Below are 18,174 nucleotides of genomic sequence, written 5' to 3' on the forward strand. Positions count from 1 at the left end.
ATATGGATTCCTACTGGCATTTGCACGTGGTACAGATAGTAGTATTGTTTGACTTTTTAAAATAATGGTTAGAAATTTTATTTTGGTATGTAAAATAAACACTAAATCCAACAGATGGGTATAATTTTATAGTTATTGAACTCTTTGACTTGAGACTCTGTTAGAAAACAGGCTTGTTCACTTTTTTCAGCCTGTACCATTTTTTACAAGTTTAATACCAGATTTTAGATTATTCCATTTAATGTCTCGTTACAAATATCGCATACTTCTCGAAGGCAATATCACCTGATTCATTTTAATAACTGTTGCTATCATGAACAAAGTCACACCAAATATATTAATGTGATAGCTTACTATTAAACAGCCCACACAGTTGCCCAGCAGTTTGATCATGTTAAAAATGAAGCATATTGCTTACACATGCTGTTGACTTGGAAGACAAATGTGCTTAGTGTATTCTCTTTCAGTAAGCTATCTTTTGCTCTGTGTGTGATTTTTGGTTTGTTAGTAAAAGTTACAAGGCTCTGGTATACAGCAACCATAAATGATTGATTTCTTCCTTTCGTATGTAGGCATCCAGCTATCTCTTTTACATTCATGGGCCTTAGAGGTTGGATGCTATTTATAGCTCCTTTCTCTGGCAATTGTTTTTCAGCATGGAGCACTATAGCATTTCACCTTTAATTTTCACCTTTCTCCATGGGAGCATTTGTATTAGTGATCTTAATCTGTGCTAATGGTATGCAGCTCTGCACGTATGAGTGAAATCTGTGATGGAAATGCCACTTTTGCTGCTTTTTGGGTACATTTCAGATCTTCTTTCAGTTCAGTGTAGCTAAATGTGTTGTTCTAGGTTTCTTTTAAGCAAGCAGCTATGGAAAAATTCTTTCTGTGATTCAATAATATCTGCATCATTTTCTGTTAATTAAATGGACCCATCATAACTTCTCTTAGTCCCTTGGATGACAACATTCGCATTTTGGTAGCTTTTATCTGTTCAGAATTCAGTGGCAGCATATATTTTAGTAAGATGCCTTGGAAATACTTCTGGGGAATTTGAACAGGAGACTTGAAATGAGCCACCTCACAGTCAATGATGCATTTGTTTTACTTCATAATCATTTGTCTGTAGCTCATGCACATGTCAGCTAATTGGACTAGCTGGGACTCATTTTTATAAAGTCCCTCGTGATAAATGCAGCCCTCCTCCATGGAAATGCTCATACTGGTTTTGACCATTCCCCCCATTTCATTCTGCTCTGAAACAGAGACCAGTTGGCCTTTGAGAAAATGCCTTGATAAGAGCTTTCCAACTGGCTCAAGTTAAGCTTCTTGTTTTCTTCCTTTTCTCAAAAATGTTGCTTGACATAGATAACTATAAATTGGCAACAACACTGCCAGTTGTATTTGATCAGTTTTCATTGAAAAGGGGGAAAAGCACAGCCTTGTCCTTGTGGTTAAGTCTGAGGTTTGGGACTTGGGAGATTTGGGTTCTACTTAGACACTCTGCCTCATTTCGCATCTTGCTAGTTGTCAGCTGCATTCACTTCTCTTGTCTGTTTGAACAGAACAGGAAGGGGAGGAACTATTTCTTATTATGTTTTTATAGTATACAGCACTCGAAAGCTTCAAAGTTTACTGGAGCTTTTAGATGTCATTGTAATATTAATTAATGCTATTAATGGTATTTGAGATTACATTGTAGATGATAATTATTCATATTTACTATTAATGTTTGAAACAAAGTACAGTGCCTGAGGTAAGACTTTCTAAATTCAACTTGAAAAATGATGTGAAGCATCAGGTGGGTTTTTTTCAGGATAATTTATGGGAGCCCTTTTTTCCTTTTGGCCGCTTAGAACACGCCTAAAACAAGCTTGACTTTTTAAAATACATATTTTAGGTAAGAAATGATCTAGCTAAACAAGATATCTGGTAGCTGCCTTTTGTTCAGAGTTGAGACCTTGCCAGCTTAATTGCTAATCCATTAGATGTTAGCCACTGGCAGGCAGTACAGCATAATTAACATTCTAGAAGGATGTCAGATAAACACAGAAGCATCTGACAATGTTGACCGTAGAGTGCTTCTGGTTATTGTAATTATAATGAAACTGTTACCATACTGTGTGATTTTATTGTAGCTAATCTCTGTTGTAAGAATACAGTAAGGAATTAGTTTGGAATAGCAGTTTTCGTTTTGCTAAATGAACATTATTGACAAAGATTCCTTTTTTTTTGAGTTTACTTCTGAAAAATTGAGATTGCTCTGAGACTTCTGTGTTTATAGATATAGCAAACGCCACTTTCTGTTGCATGATTTATCAAGTAAAAACTATTAAAAGCAATTTTGTGAGGATCTTTGACAGAAATGTATATACACTTCCCTTTGTATTTGGGGAATCTTGTTATTCTTCATTAAAGCCCTTTCAAATACATGCAGAAAAGTTAGGTTTCATAATTTTTTGGTTCCTTTTAGCTGGAAATCAAAGTAAGTATAATGGTGGATTGGACTGGTAGCTGCAAGAAACTTAGATACAAGCCTTGGGCTAAATTTTATGTCAGTCACTGGAATTTTTCCTCCTATAGTCAGTCTTGCACTTGGCACTCTCTTTAAAATTAAGAAAAAAAATTTGCTGCTTCCCCTTTAATTCCCCATTTTGTTCCTTTGCATTTTTTCTCCTTATTCCACTTGTACTTTCTGTTATTCTTCACATTTTTTCATGGTACTGCTAGGTTGTGTGGACAGTAACTGTGAGTTCGAGAGCTGGGCTCTGAAGCTACTTCCTTCTCCCAGAGTTCCCGTAGGTTTCTGGGTTGGATGAAGAGCTGAATAGAGGTGGAGATAAAAGCCTTCATCAGAAAATCAACTGACCTTTCAGAAGAGTAGGCTTTTCCTGTTTCAGAATGAGTGTATGATGCAGGGATGATCTAAAACGTGTGCAATTTCCATAGGGAATTCTTAAAACAATGTTTTTAAAGTGGAGTTTGTGTCCTTTAGCAGAAACTTTCAAAATTAAGTTTGATCATATAAAATCACTAAGTCATATGTGCAGGTAGGCCATGTATCTCTCCTCAAGATGAAATTATATCACTAGTGCTAGTTACTGAAATTAAATATTTTATTTAACAAATGGTTGGATTTGTGGCAGAGCACTCTAAATCAGATGCTGCCTTCAGGTCTTGTGCTTATTTTTGATGTACAATGCAATCATGATTCTTATTCTGCAACTTGAGTTTATTGCCTTAGTGGTAGACCTACAATGAGATCTGATCCAGCCCCTTTTAAGTGGTAAAGTTCTGTTGAAAAGGACAAAGAAAAATGTAAGCTGTTAAAAAGAAAAAAATTAAACGTTTATACTCAGGTCTCACTAGTGATAAATTAATCTTATTGATTGACTAACTGGTCATGACAAAATCTTTATTGAATGTGACATTATTTAGCAAGTGCATTTGAAACAGGAATGATTTTCACTGCTGCTTATTCTTGGCGAGTATAATTTTTTAATTTGTTTGGAAGTTGTTCCATATTAAAACCACCACATGATGATTCTATTCATAATAAAATATTGGCACATGAGTAGTGCAATTCAGATCAAAAGAAACTGGAGTGGGTGTACTTATGTAAGCATAGTCATAATAGCTCTCTGAATAGTCCTAAAGCTGTTTCTTCATTAGAGTCCTTTAGGCAGCCCTTGATGCCTTCCCTACTTCTGTCTTTGTGGATTGGTTTCCATCAACTATCCAAGAGCCTCTTCTATTTGTCTCTTTTATTTGTATTGTGAGGCCCCGAATTCTGCGCTCTTACTAGAAGTACTGAGCCTTATTACGGGGCTCTCAAAGAGAAGGGGTAGTGTACATGTGTCACCATTTGCAAGAAAAGCCCAGGCTTATTGGAATAAGAAGGCAAAGAGTGAGTTGTTGTTTGCTGGAGGAAGGGGAAGCTAGAGATGGAATTCCCTGGAGATCACGGAGGGAAGGGGAATTTGGTAGGTCTCAATATTTTTCCAAATAGAACTGCAAGTTTTAAGAGGTTAGTTGAGTGTATTCTCCATGCCCTATTTGCTTCAGAGCAGTGCTTCATAAGAATTTGTAGGCCACAGTAGGAGCTGAGTTTGGGATGGGCACAGGTAAAACCTGAAGGTCCTTGAAGGTTCCAAAATCCTTCAAGAAAGAAGTGTTCTTTTCTATGGGATGTATGTAGTGGCACTGACAGATGTGCAGCTCCCTGGTCTAACTCATAGCACTTCATGGAAAGTGCCATGAGTTAGACGAACCCTCCTGACCCAACAGACATTCACTGTTGGGTTGGGATGGTGGGTGATCAAGCTCCATTTTGGATCTGATCCAGCTGAGGAGCTGTGTGTCTGCAGGTTCTCTCCCCTAGGCCTGCCCCCTCTCCCCTCCTCTTCCCCAGCTCTGGTGCTGTCTGGACGATGGGGGAGGGGCTAAACATGATATTTAGAGATTTGCTTTTAGGAGTCATCTTGTAGGAAAAGTAGATATGCATTAGAACAATGGTCTAGGGGAATGGCAAAGGTTAATTGGTTTTAAAAAAGCTTGTCTGTGACAAAGTTTCCTTCAAGGCCCACTGTGTCTGAAGCCAGCAGACCCATAGGCTGGGAAATTGAAGACATGTACCATACTGTTTTATAACATGAGATAAGGTAGCATTAGGTCACAGTGCCCAACTGCAGAACCCTTGGGATTTCTGATTTTGGTGGACAGACCAAGTTAGGAGACCAGTAAATGACCAAATTAAGATGTGTGCATGTGATGGGTTTGTTGGAACAAAGGAATATGCTGACAGGACAGGACATGGACAGTATGATGACCACAGGGAAACCAATCAGTGATGCCCAGGAATGAAGAGTCATTAGGGGAGAGAAAAAATAAAAAAGGAGGGATTTAGAGCAGCAAAGGGTCCCTGATGGGGGAACCTGAGGCCGCCATGGACAGGGGGCACACCACCAGCCCATCTCACCACTCCATTGGTGCAGGGGTGGGCCTCAGCCTTCGACCTCCAGGCTGCTGACATCTGACATTTAAGAGAAAACCTTTGGGTGAAGCTCCCATACTGGCCAGATGTACCTTCCCTCTGTGATAGCCCTAGGACTGGTAGATATAGAATCAGGGCAGGTTATTTTCTTTGCTTAGCCTACATTATTCTTATCTGCTATCACTGTATATCAGTAAAATTGAATGGAGAAGTCGTGGTCAGTCTGAAAGTTTGGGTCCTCCTGGAACAAGGTATCTGGGTCATAAATGTAGTGCCAACAAGGGAGAAGGGATGAGAGGGAGCTCTGGACTAGGGTTTGCCCAGCCTGTGCTGGAGTTGGGGCAAGTGGATTGGAGCCTTCCTGAGATGGGGGGCTTCAATCCACCCAACCCCACTCCAGTGCAGGCCGGGCAAACTCCAGTCTGGAGCTCCCTCTCCTCCCTTCTGTTCCCCCCCCAATCATCCAGACAGCACCGGGAATGGGGCTGAACTGCATCACCCCAGTCACCTGATCAGACACAAGTTAATGAAGGCACTCTGCTTTGGAGCACCTTTATCTGAACACTCATATAATGAGGGTTAATTTGTTGAACTATTGGGGACTTTTAAAGCTCTCTGCAGCTGTACACTTCTGTAAGGGCACAGCTGTAGAGGGCTTTCAAGGGGCCTATCATGTGACAAGTCTAACTACTGTATGCACTCTGTGTTACCAACTTTGAGGCGTATTTTGTATTCTAGAAGCCCGGGATTCTACAGTAATGTGATTTTGTAAGCCTCTCAGTATTCATGTAGGGAAAAACTACATTTTTAGACTTCATTCTGGAGAACTCAAGCTCAGAAACTCAAAGTTCACAATCAAATAAAGGGAACCCAAAATTTACTTAAAATAAAAATCCTGTGTTTTTAGCCAGTCTTGGCACATTCCAGGGTGACATCCCCTGGACAAGGCCTGTTGACTTTAGGAATGGGTAGGAATTCAGAATGTTGCCTATACAGACATAGAAGCTCTCTTTGCACAACTCTGGGTAATGAGAAACAGGACTACATACAGAAGACACTGATAGTCAGTAGGGGCCTTAAGTGTTGTTTATCTGATTTTACTAAGCAACAATAGTAGGCCCAGTCTTGCACTACTTAACTCTCACTCTCAACTCAGACAAAACACTTACTCTCAATACAAGAAGCATTTATTTCTCCCTCAGAGAATATGACAAATCACTGCCACCCTCATTATGAACTTCATTGTTATTAGGACATACTGGCAGCAAAGCTGAGTCTGAAATGTTCCTTTTTTAATTTTCAAGGTTAACTTTGATTGTAAATTTTCTGTAAGCATCACTTTTTCTTCCTGTTTAAAATTAATATATTTGTCCTGTCCCTCTACTACATGCATAGGGCAGAAGTCTGGTTATACTAGGAAGAATTATTATCTTTGATTTGGATGTATTTAATGTACTGGGCACCAAAATTGGGTAATTCATCACCTAAATTAAATGAAACGCTGTATTAGCATATAATGTAATAAAATTTCTTTAAAAAATTTGCATAAAAGGTGATCAAGTGTTACATTTTAGTTTAATTGGGTCTGATGAACCTTTATGTATATTAGGTTGTAAAATTTAAATTACATTTTTTATAAAAGATATTGAACCCCAGTTTCATTGCCAAATAAATTCCTAGGGTAGCAAAATTGTTGGCAAAGAAGTTTGTCTTTATATAAAATTAGTTGAACCTGGTTATTAAAATATTACTGTGTTCTGTGTGCATTATGCATGAAATACCTATTTGTTTTTCAGTTCCTAGATGTCTGCTGTTTGTAATCAGAAACATTACAAAGGTAATAATCTGAATCTTCAGCAGAATCTTCACAGAAGGATTATTGTATATTAGCCTTAAACAGTTTGAAATGTATAATTCATGGCTGCTTATACAGTGGACTTTACAAATCTTCTGGTTGTGTACAGTTGCTAATCTATATGGCATGCAGGAAAACAAATCTTAGAAATGGTGCCTTTTAGGTATGTGACTATCCAGAAATTGTCAATTTCAGTTTAGCTTTCCTGTTTGATGTGCAGAAGCAAATCCACTGTTTTAAGTATGTTTTGATCTTGTATTAAAAGCACAGAAATGTCTTGGCTTCTCATAAATATTAATTTACAAATGCATGAAAATCGTTCATAATTTCTTCAGCTCCTAGGATTAGTTTAAAGTTAACTTGCTTGTGTTGTGGTAACTTAAAATGAAACGTAGCTCTGCATTGGCTGTTTTAGTTGTATGTTTTAAATGTTCTTTCAACATAGTAATATCCTAAACCCAAAATTGCCATTTTAACAAATTATTGCAGGAATATACAGTAGAAAATAGAAACAGTTTTCCAATGTTAATCCAGACTGTGTTTCCTTAATAAATGATTTACATCATTGCCATCTTGTAATGATTTTGGTGACATTTTATAGACCACTGTACATTTTAAATCCTGACATTTAAAAAAGCCACAGCTCTTGTTTATGGCATATATGTGCTCTGAAGTGCTTTGTTCTCTTCTTATGCAATATTTATATACATTTTACTGGCAGTAGATGCTTTCACTCCTAGCATCTATTTCACAAGGCCCGTGTATCTAACCAGCAAACACTTTTAGCTGGTGAATGAACCGTTAGTAGGGTTTCCTGTAAAATTCTAGGCATTTTGCCACTGCTTTCTCTCTAATCTTTGCCGAGGTTTGTATCAGTTGATTTAATTGATGATGCTTTTCTTTCTGTTAACGCACCAATTTACATTATAATTAACAGTAATAGAAATTTATAAGGGGGTCAACATTCATGAATAGAACTGAATAGGTGTTTTTTTTAATTTAATTTTTAATTATAATTTAAACTTAAATATTATACCATCAAACAGCTTGGGTTCTACTTCTGTTTGGATGGGAGATGTTATACAAATATACAGGGTAGTGCTATTTATAACTTGGATTATGTGGTCCATACTTTATATCTCTTGTGACAGGTTTTTTGTGTCCTGCACATTTACATGGAGAGGTCTTACTTACTACCATTTGTATGCTGAAAAGTAGCCTATGACAGGAGACGTGTATGCTCAAGGCTCTGACACATGTGCAGCTCCCTGGTCTAACTTATGGCACTTCACAGAAAGGGCCATGAGTTAAACCACCCCTCCTGATCCAACAGACATTCGCTGTTGGGTTGGGAGCATGGGGGATTCAGCTCTGTTTTGGAGCTGATGCAGCTGAGGAGATGTGTCTCTGCAGCTTCTCTCCCCTAGCCCTGCCCCCTCCCTCCTAGCTCCAGTGCTGTCTTCATGATGGGAGCGGGGAGAATGGAAGAGAGGGGTCTCAGGCTGGTGTTTGCCAAGCTTGTGTTGGAGTAGGGGCAGGTGAATTGGAGCCCCCCCCAAGCTGAGGGGCTCTAATCCACCCAACCTCCCTCTAGTGCAGGCTAGGCAAAGCCTAGCCTGAGCTCCCTCCCCTCCCTTCTTCCCACTCCCATTTCTCAGACAGCACTGGGGGTGGCGCTGAACTGCATCAGCCAAACCACCCGCTCAGACACAAGTTAATGAAGGCACTTTACTTCGGAGCACCTTCATCTGAACCCTCATATAATGATGGTTAATTTGTCATGCTGTTGGGGACTTTTAAAGTGCTCTGCAGCCATGCACTTCTGTTAGGACATGGCTGTAGAGCCCTTTCAGGGGGCTGATCGTACAACAAATATAACTTCTGTCTGTGCCCTTAGTGTGCTGCATTATGGGATATCCTATGTTTGTTCTTCCTTGTTTTATTGATAGATTTATTAATATTGTCATCCAGAAGGGCCTGGATCTGTGCAAGTATTCTGCAAACAAGGGGCAAAGGAGAAAAAAAAGAAGATAGAGCTCAGAAAAAAACAGATCCTTTCAGTTCAGTTCCTTGCCTCTTTGTTAAGAAAAACAAGTCACAAAAAACATAAGATGCTGCACAAAGAGCACCATTCAGCACTATGTACAGTTGTAATGCCTTAGCTGAGTTAAACCAGTGACAAAGCCCCAGGCCTAGAGGATTTATTGCTTGAGGGAAGGAGCTGGTTACGATCAATACAAATAGAACAAAAACGAATTGAACTTGGAGACAAGTGGCAACAATTATTTTCTCACCGTCTTGGCGCTGGTGTAACTCCTTTGGCTTCACTGAAGTTGCTTCTCCTGCTCCTTACTGCTATAAGTGAGGAGAATTGGCCCATTGGTATTGATTCTGGATTGTGGGTGTAAAGAAGGAGGGTTGTAGCTTCAGTTCTCTGGGTGATTCCAGGGTAACATAAAATACATCAGCCAAATTCCCCATTATCTTCCATGCCAGAACTGCACAATTGCAGGCAGAAGCTTGTTGGAGTGACAGAAGGTGAACCTTACAGTCATGTTCTCATTGTGTTTTTGCAGCAGCTGCTCACTGCAATATTGTGATTCTTGCTGGGGAAAACATTGAGATGTGGGTTAATCACACCCCTTTTAGGTATTTGTATGCCCCTTTTGGACTCTGGCTCAGATCCAGAATTGCAGCTACTTATGTGCACAGAGGAAGAATCAGCTCAAAAGTGTAGAACAGGTGCATTTTTCACTAGTGATGCAGTAGACGCTGTAAATTGGCTTACTGCCAAGTAGAGGAGACCAGAATCCACTGAAATCACTGAATGTGTACAGGCATATCCCAAGGCTGTATCTGGCCCACCACGGTCAGACTCCATGATGCTAAAAAAGAAAAAAGTTCATTTTCAGAAGTTTTTAATATGGGGGAACAGGGAGAAGACTTAACATAATAGACTGGAAGGCTGCCCCCGGTACCTGGGATGTTATACAATAGAAGGGAAGTGGACATGAGCAAAGCAAGTAGTCCTGGCAGAAGACAAATACAGCAGGACATAGCTTTACTTGCTGCCATACAGGTGGTATAAAAATGCTGACTTTCCACTATTACTTGTGTTCATGAAAGTGCAATGTCAGAATTTGGCCCTGAACTTTTTCTGTTCTAGTGTTTTCCTTGATTCTTTGCCTTGTTAGGTTGGAGTAAATCCTTTGTTATCTAAGTTATAATGATTCAGCAGAGGCTAAATGTTAGAGAATAAGAGGAAGAGAAGGAGTAACTAGGAGTTATGGTGTCTGTTGATGGTGACAAGACTGTCTTTGCTGATGGATATTTTATTTGCTCATGCTTTTTGCAGTGCAAGGCATTTTGATATTCTGACCATTCCTTTCATCTGAAAATATTTATTCACATTAGTTGTTAGAATTAGATGGTTTAATTGTCTAATTTCTTTCTTTTAATACTGTAGGTGTTTGTGATTGAGAGAATGTAAAAAGCCCAAGAATCTGTAACAGTGTGACTGGGGTAATTAGTTACAAGTGAGAGAGAACAAGCAATTAGGAAAGCCATTACAGGTTTTTCTCCACCTTTCTCATCTGAGAGCTGTAAGAGATTTGATTAAAATCTGCGATAAAAGTATATCACTGAAATGGAGCAGCATTTTTATAATGAAGTACAGATTGTGTTTTATTAAATGTCATGTGCTCCAAGCTGGTGCCTTTCTCTCTTTTTCTGCTGCACAGGTCATGTCATCTAAATGGACAGCAGCCAGGAGTTGAAAAAGGGACTTCTAGCTGCAGTAATGAGCTTCAACAAGCTCTGGGCTGGCAGTGACTTTGGGCTTGATTTCTCACCTCACGTCTTCCAGTATAAATCACAGATGACTCCCTTAAAGTCAGCGACACTACATCAGTGTAAATGTGATGAGATCGTGTGCACTGTAGAACCAATAGGCTATGTTCTCAGTGTAGGTGGCAAGTCTGGAAATATCTTTCCCTTGGGAAGGAAGATGGGGTAGCCACCAGGATACAAGGACGGAGGACCCCAAAAGATGCCCAGGTGTTGCTTGAGGTTTAGCGGTTGCACTGATTGATCTCTTTTCATCCAGAGGAGGAATGTATAGTGTACTTTCATCCTTTGTGGGTGAAGACGACTGCATCCAGCGGGGGGTAGGAGAGGGAAGAAGAGAAAAAAGAAATGGGAAAGAAAAAGGGAAGGAGAAAGGAGAAAAAAGGGAAAGGGAAGAGAACGTAGGTCCCTGGAGGCCAGGCCACGTGAGTATGTAGGTGACTTATAAGTCTGATCTTTGCTTTGAACAATCGGCTGCAGCAGGGGCAAGAGAGTGATGAGAACTGGATAGGGAGGTTTTCGTTTTCCTGACCGTGTGTTTCTTCCTTGCTTTTGCCGTGCGTTGCTGTTCAAAGGCCAGTGCTCGCTCCATTCTGGGTGTGGGACCTCCTGGATGGACGGTCGTGAGCGATTTGCTCCCTTGACTCTGGGTCGATGCTAAAACTCCTAGGGACACCTTTAGGGTGTTTTTGGTGCACTGCGAAAGCATACTCCGTTTGACAGTTCGCCATAGAAGACTTTCTTTGGCCGGCAAATGTCAGGCCTTTTTGAAAGGTGGCTAGCCCACCTTAGCTGTGCTTGGTTCAGCAGGGTGTGAATACTAGGGAGAGCTGATCTTCTGAGCACCTCGGTGTCCAGAATCATGCCCTGCCATTTGATCTTTAGTATCTTTCGCAGGCAGCACAGGCGGAAGTGGTTTAGATTCTTGGCATGGTAAATGGTCCAGGTTTCGCAGGCCTAAAGGAGGGTCGGAAGGAGGATGGCGATGTAAACCTTCATTTTTGTTGACATTCTGATGCCTCCGCGGTCCCAGACTGACTTATGGAGTCTGCCAAAGGCCACGCTAGCTTTCGCTGATCTCGCATTGACTTTGTCATCAATGTGGACAGCACGGGAGAGTGTGCTGCCTAGATAGGCAAACACGTTGACCATTGACAGTTGTTGGCCTTTAACTGAGATGTGTGGTTCCTGGGGTGTTGTGCCAGATGCAGATTGAAACATCACTTCAGTCTTCTTCGTGTTGATAGCAGGTCCGAAGCTGTCGCAGGCTGATGAGAGTGGGTCCGTGGATTGTTGCATGTCGGCCTGTGAGCCTGTGTATAACGCACAGTCATCAGCAAAGAGGAAGTCGCGAAGCGTGGCAGAGTACCACACATGTATTAGCAGTATATCCTTCCCCAGACTTTCTGTGCTCCTGTGTCTAATATCTGACCTGTGGAAGAATGTACTCTATGTGTATGCTTTGTTTGGAGAAACGGATGGCTTCAGGGGTAAAGAGGGCAACTGAGCTTTTCAGCTTACAGCTAGCCTCTTCTCCCCCATAAGCCATTTCATGCTTCTTTCTCTTCCTCATCTGGGGCCTGGTCTTCTTTCTATTAAGGTCAGTGGAAAGACTCTATGGCAGGCGTCTTGGACTACTACTGTTGGTTAGGTTGGTATGTTCATAAGCTCCAAGTGAATTTGGTCCCCTTATGCTTAGCTTTTCTCTCACCTTAGAAGAGACCTGGATGGAGTTAAGGGGGGGGGGGGGGGGGGTCTCATCTTTGACTTTACCTAGGTGCCAATATCCAGTTGCCCAGATGGGTAGCACATGCCATCCCAGGGGACAGGCATGGGTGCAGCAGGGCATTACTTTATTATTTGCCTTACTGGGGGCATAACATTGCTGATTTTTTTCACTAATTTTTATACTCACAATGTGCAATATCAACATTTGGCCCTAATTTTTTTTCTCCTCCAGTATTTTCCTTGCTTTCTTGCCATGTTAGATTAGAATGAATATTTTTCTCACTAAGTTGTTATTCAACAGAGGCCACACACTGTAAAGTAGTAGTAAGAGGAGGAACTAAGTGATGGTGAATAGAACAGAAAGTAGCATAAGTGAGATTGAAAGCTAATTAGGGTTCTCTCAAAACTGATTCCAACATCAGACTGCTCAATCTCACCGCAAGTGGAAATTATACAGAAACTTTTGAGAGAGGATTCTAGCAAAGAAGACAGTCTGATTGCTGGACATCTTATGCAGTCAGGGAGCTAAGATCATTTATTTTGTGAGTTACCAATGTATATCCATTAGATTTTACTTTCAGATTTTTAGAAAAGTCTTCTTTGCTACTTATGTTTGGTAAATCACCCAAAGCTGGGATGAGGAACAAGGAGGCAGCCAGTAGTGTGGCAGTATCTACTTTGGATATAATTACTATTGCTGCTACTGGTGCTACATTAGTTATTGCTGCACTAATATGATAATTATTGCTACTTTGGATATAATGCTGTCAGGAGACACGTAGAGTATAAGTAGTTCAGCAGTAAAGGATATCTGAATAGGTATTGGCTTTTTCTATAAAACGTTCCTTTACTAGACCTAATTATCACATCTATTGACCTACCTTTATGCTTAAAAAAATAAAACTTAACGATGACTTGCATGTAAAATATAAAATGTCCTTTCTTTTAGTATTGACACATTGCAGACTATGAGGATATGATAGTCGCTAGTTTTTTTTCTTCCTGAAGTACCACAATAACCTCAGTTGTGAGGGTACAGATACCTTGCCATGTATTTGTCTTCACAAAACCTCTGAGAGAGAGAGCAGTGGTATTATCCCCATTTTATAGATAGGGAATGAATGGAGGCACAGAGAGACCCGATGACCCAAAGACCCTCAGGGAATCTGTGATGGATCAGGGACTTAAGCCAAAGTCTCCCAAATCATAGGCTGGTGCCCCAACCACTAGATATATGGTCTCTAGGCCATGGTTCATGGATAACCTTTTGCTCATAAGCAGGGATCCTGGCTTTCTCTGCTCAAAAATCACACATTGTCTAACAAAATCTCTGATTAAAGAACCCCAAATCGATGTTTTTCCATGATTAAAATATGCCCAGTGTGTGTGTGTGCGTGGGGTATGGGACCATGGCCAGGGCCCACAGTCGCCTGCTGTCCCCCTCCTCCCCCCCAGCAGCATTACATCCCCGGCTGCCACCCATAGGAGGCAGCAGCTGCTGTGGCTGGAGCAGAGTGCAGAACCTGCCCCCCGCCCCGTGGGTGGCATGGCCGGAGCAGAGCCCCTTTGGGGAGGGGAGAATGCATGCTGCCCACTGTGGGTTCAGGGCTCCCCTCCTGCTGCCTTCCCCACCAGGCAGGCTTGGAGCTGCAGCCCCAAGCCCCATGCTAGCCTCACCACCATGACGAGGTGCCCCCTTCTTGCCTAGCAGTGGCAGTGTGGAGTTGTGTCCCCTGCTGCTGCCAGGTGGACAGAGGGCACCTCACCATGGTGGTGTGGCCATCATGGGGCTCCTGGTGGCAGCACTAAGCCTGCCTGCCATGCTCCATCCTCCTGCCCTGGGTCCTGCCTGATGGGCTGCAGAGGCCATGAGGGGAGGGCAGCAGGGCAGGGAGCCCCGAGCTTGCAGGCAGGCTGTGAATGGGGAGTGAGGGGCACCAACAGGGCTCTGGGTCAGGAATGAGGGGCACCAGGCATATGGGCACTGTGATTTTCTCCTTTAAAGGAGAAAATCCACATTTTTCTCCTTAAAAGAGGAAAATCCACATTTTTCTCCTTAAAAGGAGAATGTCTGCGGTTTTTTGTGGCGAGCAGAAAACCGGGACGGATCCTTGCTGATAAGACACCCCAGCACTGTTTGCAGCCACAGGAAAATAAAAAGCTTAAACTGAGGGTGACAAGGAGAGTTGTATATTAAGTTGCTTGCAACACTTTGCTGATCCATGGGGTAACAAATAATTTCCAGGACTCATACACTAGTCTGTTTTGGCCTTGAATACTTTAAATAGAAGTGTGTGTCCAGGGAAAGGATAAACAACTTAGGTACTCAGCTGTCTGGGCTGCTATTGTTGACATTTAAGATAAACTATGACTTCTTGTTCAAAAAATTAGGGGTACCCCTATAGTGAACTAGATAAGGTGCTCGGCTATTCAAGGGAGGTTGCCATTTTCTTGAAAAGAAGCAAGAGATAAGAGAAATTAGCACACAAAGAAACTCATCCTGAATCACAAGCCATAGGGAAATCTTAGATACTTTGTAGTTAATCAAAGATAACTGTAGTTGTTTGAGCTTTACTTTGGGTTTTAAGGCACAATTGTGTCAAGTTGCAGCAAGGGAAATTTAGGTTAGATATTAGGAAAAACTTTCTCGCTAGTAGACTATGAAAACATTGTAACAGGCGATTCAGAGAGGTTGTGGACTCTTCATTTCTGGAGGTTTTCAAGACCTGGTTAGACAAAGCCTTGGCTGGGATGATCTAGCTGGGGATGGTCCTGCTTTGAGCAACGTGTTGGACTAGATGTGACCTCCTGAGGTCCCTTCCAACCCTCATTTTCTTTGATTCTATGATTATTATTATTGATAAGTACAGTAACAAAATCAAATACAGTTTCACTAATTCTAGAAGGTGAAAGATTTATGCGATCTAATTCTAAAAAAAAGGAGCAATTCCTGTTTTGTTACTTAGTGGAACTGGGATGGGATGGGAAGGAAAGATTTGTTCCCTGAATTAGCCCCCAACAAGGAGCTAGAAATGCACCAAAAAAGGCCTGTTGATTCTGATGAGATCTGCTGAAAAAGGATCACCCCCAATCATTTTGGCAGCACTCCGTGTTCAGTCTGGGAAGGTGTCAAATGCCTCCAGGACAGAGGAAATATGTTCTGAGACCTCAAGTCCACAAAAGGTTGTGTGTGCCTCCAAGACAAGGGAAGGAGTGGAAGAAAAGGGCAACAGTACTTTGTACCCACTGGCAATTGCTCTTGACCAGTCAAGAAGTGTCATGGTGCTCCATTGCCAAAGAAGGGAACTGTTTGGAGAAGAGAAGACTGAGAGGGGATTTAATAGCAACCTTCAACTACCTGAAGGGGGGCTCCAAAGAGGATGGATTTGGACAGTTTTCAGTGGTGGCAGATGACAGAACAAGGAGCAATGGTCTCAAGCTGCAGCAAGGGAAGTTTAGTGAAACAAGTGAAAACTTTCTCCCCAGAGAGGTTGTGGAATCTCCATCTTCGGAGGTTTGTAAGACCTGGCTGGACAAAACCTTGGCTGGGATGAGCTAGTTGGGGATGGTCCTACTTTGAGCAGGGGGTTGGACTAGATGACCTCCAGAGGTCCCTTCCAACCCTAATTTTCTATGATTGTATGATAGCTTTTTTATCTAATTGCCCTGCACATTGCAGGTGGGGTGTGAAGATAGAAAGGGATCCACTGGTGAAGCTATGTTACAAGTACAAGTGGGCATGTGATCTGTTGCTGGAAGCAGGCCATAGAATGGGAGGGACGTAGAACGTGGTCTGGGGGAGTTGTCTGGTCTGGGTATATTGGGCTAATATATCAGGGAGGGACACTGTAGATCCCACATGCATGCTCACTCCTGGGGGCCTGGCATAGGTTGTGTGTGCGTGCAAAATTCCTGGCACTATTTGGCTGCAAGGTATATACTAGGGGTGTGAGAAACTTTGGTCCCTGATTCGGTTTGGTGGAAATTCAGCCCGATTCGGTGGCTGAATCTACAAATCTGAATCAAATCAGAGGACCCTTTAATCTCTCTGAATCAAATCGGAACCCTCCGAATCGATTTGGAGAGATTTGGAAAGATTCGGCGATTCGGAGATAGACGCAGCTTTAAATGCTTTTTCTACATACCTCTAGGTAACAGGCAGCTCATGAATGCTGCGATGCTGGGGTGCACGGAGCCTTCCACAGAAGTGCAGGGGGCTCCCCAGCGCACTCGGCAGCAGACCCAGAAGTGAACTCTGGTCAACTTCTGGGTCCGCCGGGGAGTGCACAGGGCCCTCCCCTCACCCCCCGGCACTCCCGAGCTCGGCGACTGGTGCCTCTTGGGTCTGGGGGGGACCTGGGGTCCCTCTGTGACCAATTGCTGAGCCAGAGGCGCTCGGGGGGGGGGCCCAGTGCACTCCCTGGTGGACCTGGAAGTGAACCAGGAGTACTTCCGATCCACTTGTGGGTTCGCTGCCGAGCACGCAGGGGACCCCCATGCACTCCTGTGGGATGCTTCATGTGCCCCAGCATTGCAGCGTTCACAAGCTGAGCCTGGTACCTCGAGATATGTAGAAAAAACATTTAAAGCTGTGTCTATGTCTGAATCATTGATTCTCTGAATCAGCATCAGATCTTCAGATTCGGATTTGGCCGAATCGAATCGGGGACAGTGATCTGAATCAACAGATCGAATCACTGACCCTGATTCAGGCCGAATTCGAATTGAATAGGGCCTGTTTTGCACACCCATAGTATATACCCTTAAGTTCGAACAAAAGGTGAAAGTTTGAAAATTGTCTTAAGTCAACATTCAAAGACCAATGCTTTTTCAATTGATTTCCAAAGAGACTGAGATTCTTCCGATCATAATTTCTCTTATTTCCTGGCTGATAGCAGAAAAAAATCAGTTAATATTAATAAATGAAGACATCCACTGCTGTATGTACGTTGGAATTTTAAGAATAATTACACTGTATTTAGACCTGACTAGTTGTAAAGTGTATGGACCTGTGTTATGCAGGAATCAGACTAGGTGGTTCTAATGTTCCCTCTGGCCTTTAAACCTATGGAGAAATGGAAAATTAAGTCTATTTTTGTTAAATATTCCAAAGTTTCAAACTTATTGCAACAAACCTATTCTATTTTGGTGCAATATTATCTTTTTTGTTTTTTCATCCACCTGATCTGTTTTTTAAGTCTTTTATTTAGAAGAATCCTATATTTGGGTTAGGAACCCCAAAATTGTTATGGCAGGAGCTCATGTCTTTTTCCTGTTTTTTCTTTTCAAATTGTTATCAGTATTTTATGAAAAATGACATTTCTATAATTCTGACAGATTTTGTTGAGGAAAATTCTATTTTTAACAAATGTATTTGTATTTTCTGCTCAGTTATAATTTCTTTTTAATATTTATTTTAGCATGATTTGGGAAGGAACCCATTTTTGTCCTACTTTTCCGCATCTTGCTCAGTGCTGCCAGGACTATGGGCACTACTGCTACATAACTAGTTAATACACAGTGTTTGGTAGGAAAATGCTGACATTTTTCCAGATATCTTCTGATATCCCTATTGAGCTGCTGATATTCACTACTTGTTTTTTAAAAGGGGCATCTTTTTTCAATGTGGGAAGCACTCTGGGACGGGGGGCGGAAACTTGAGTTACAGAACTCACAGGATTTGCTGCAAATTTACTTTGTTGGGGGTGGATTTATTTTCCAACTGTTGTATGAGGAAATCAGCATGTCC

General features: G+C 41.8%; 1 protein-coding gene across 10 annotated transcripts in view; it reads left to right on the forward strand.

Annotated features, from left to right (window-relative positions):
- Positions 1-18,174, forward strand: part of ARVCF (ARVCF delta catenin family member) — a 447,669-nt gene that overhangs the window by 163,668 nt on the left and 265,827 nt on the right. The gene's annotated exons all lie outside the window — the stretch shown is intronic.

This window comes from Alligator mississippiensis, chromosome 10 (assembly GCF_030867095.1).
Source record: "Alligator mississippiensis isolate rAllMis1 chromosome 10, rAllMis1, whole genome shotgun sequence".
NCBI classification, from domain to species: Eukaryota; Metazoa; Chordata; order Crocodylia; family Alligatoridae; genus Alligator; species Alligator mississippiensis.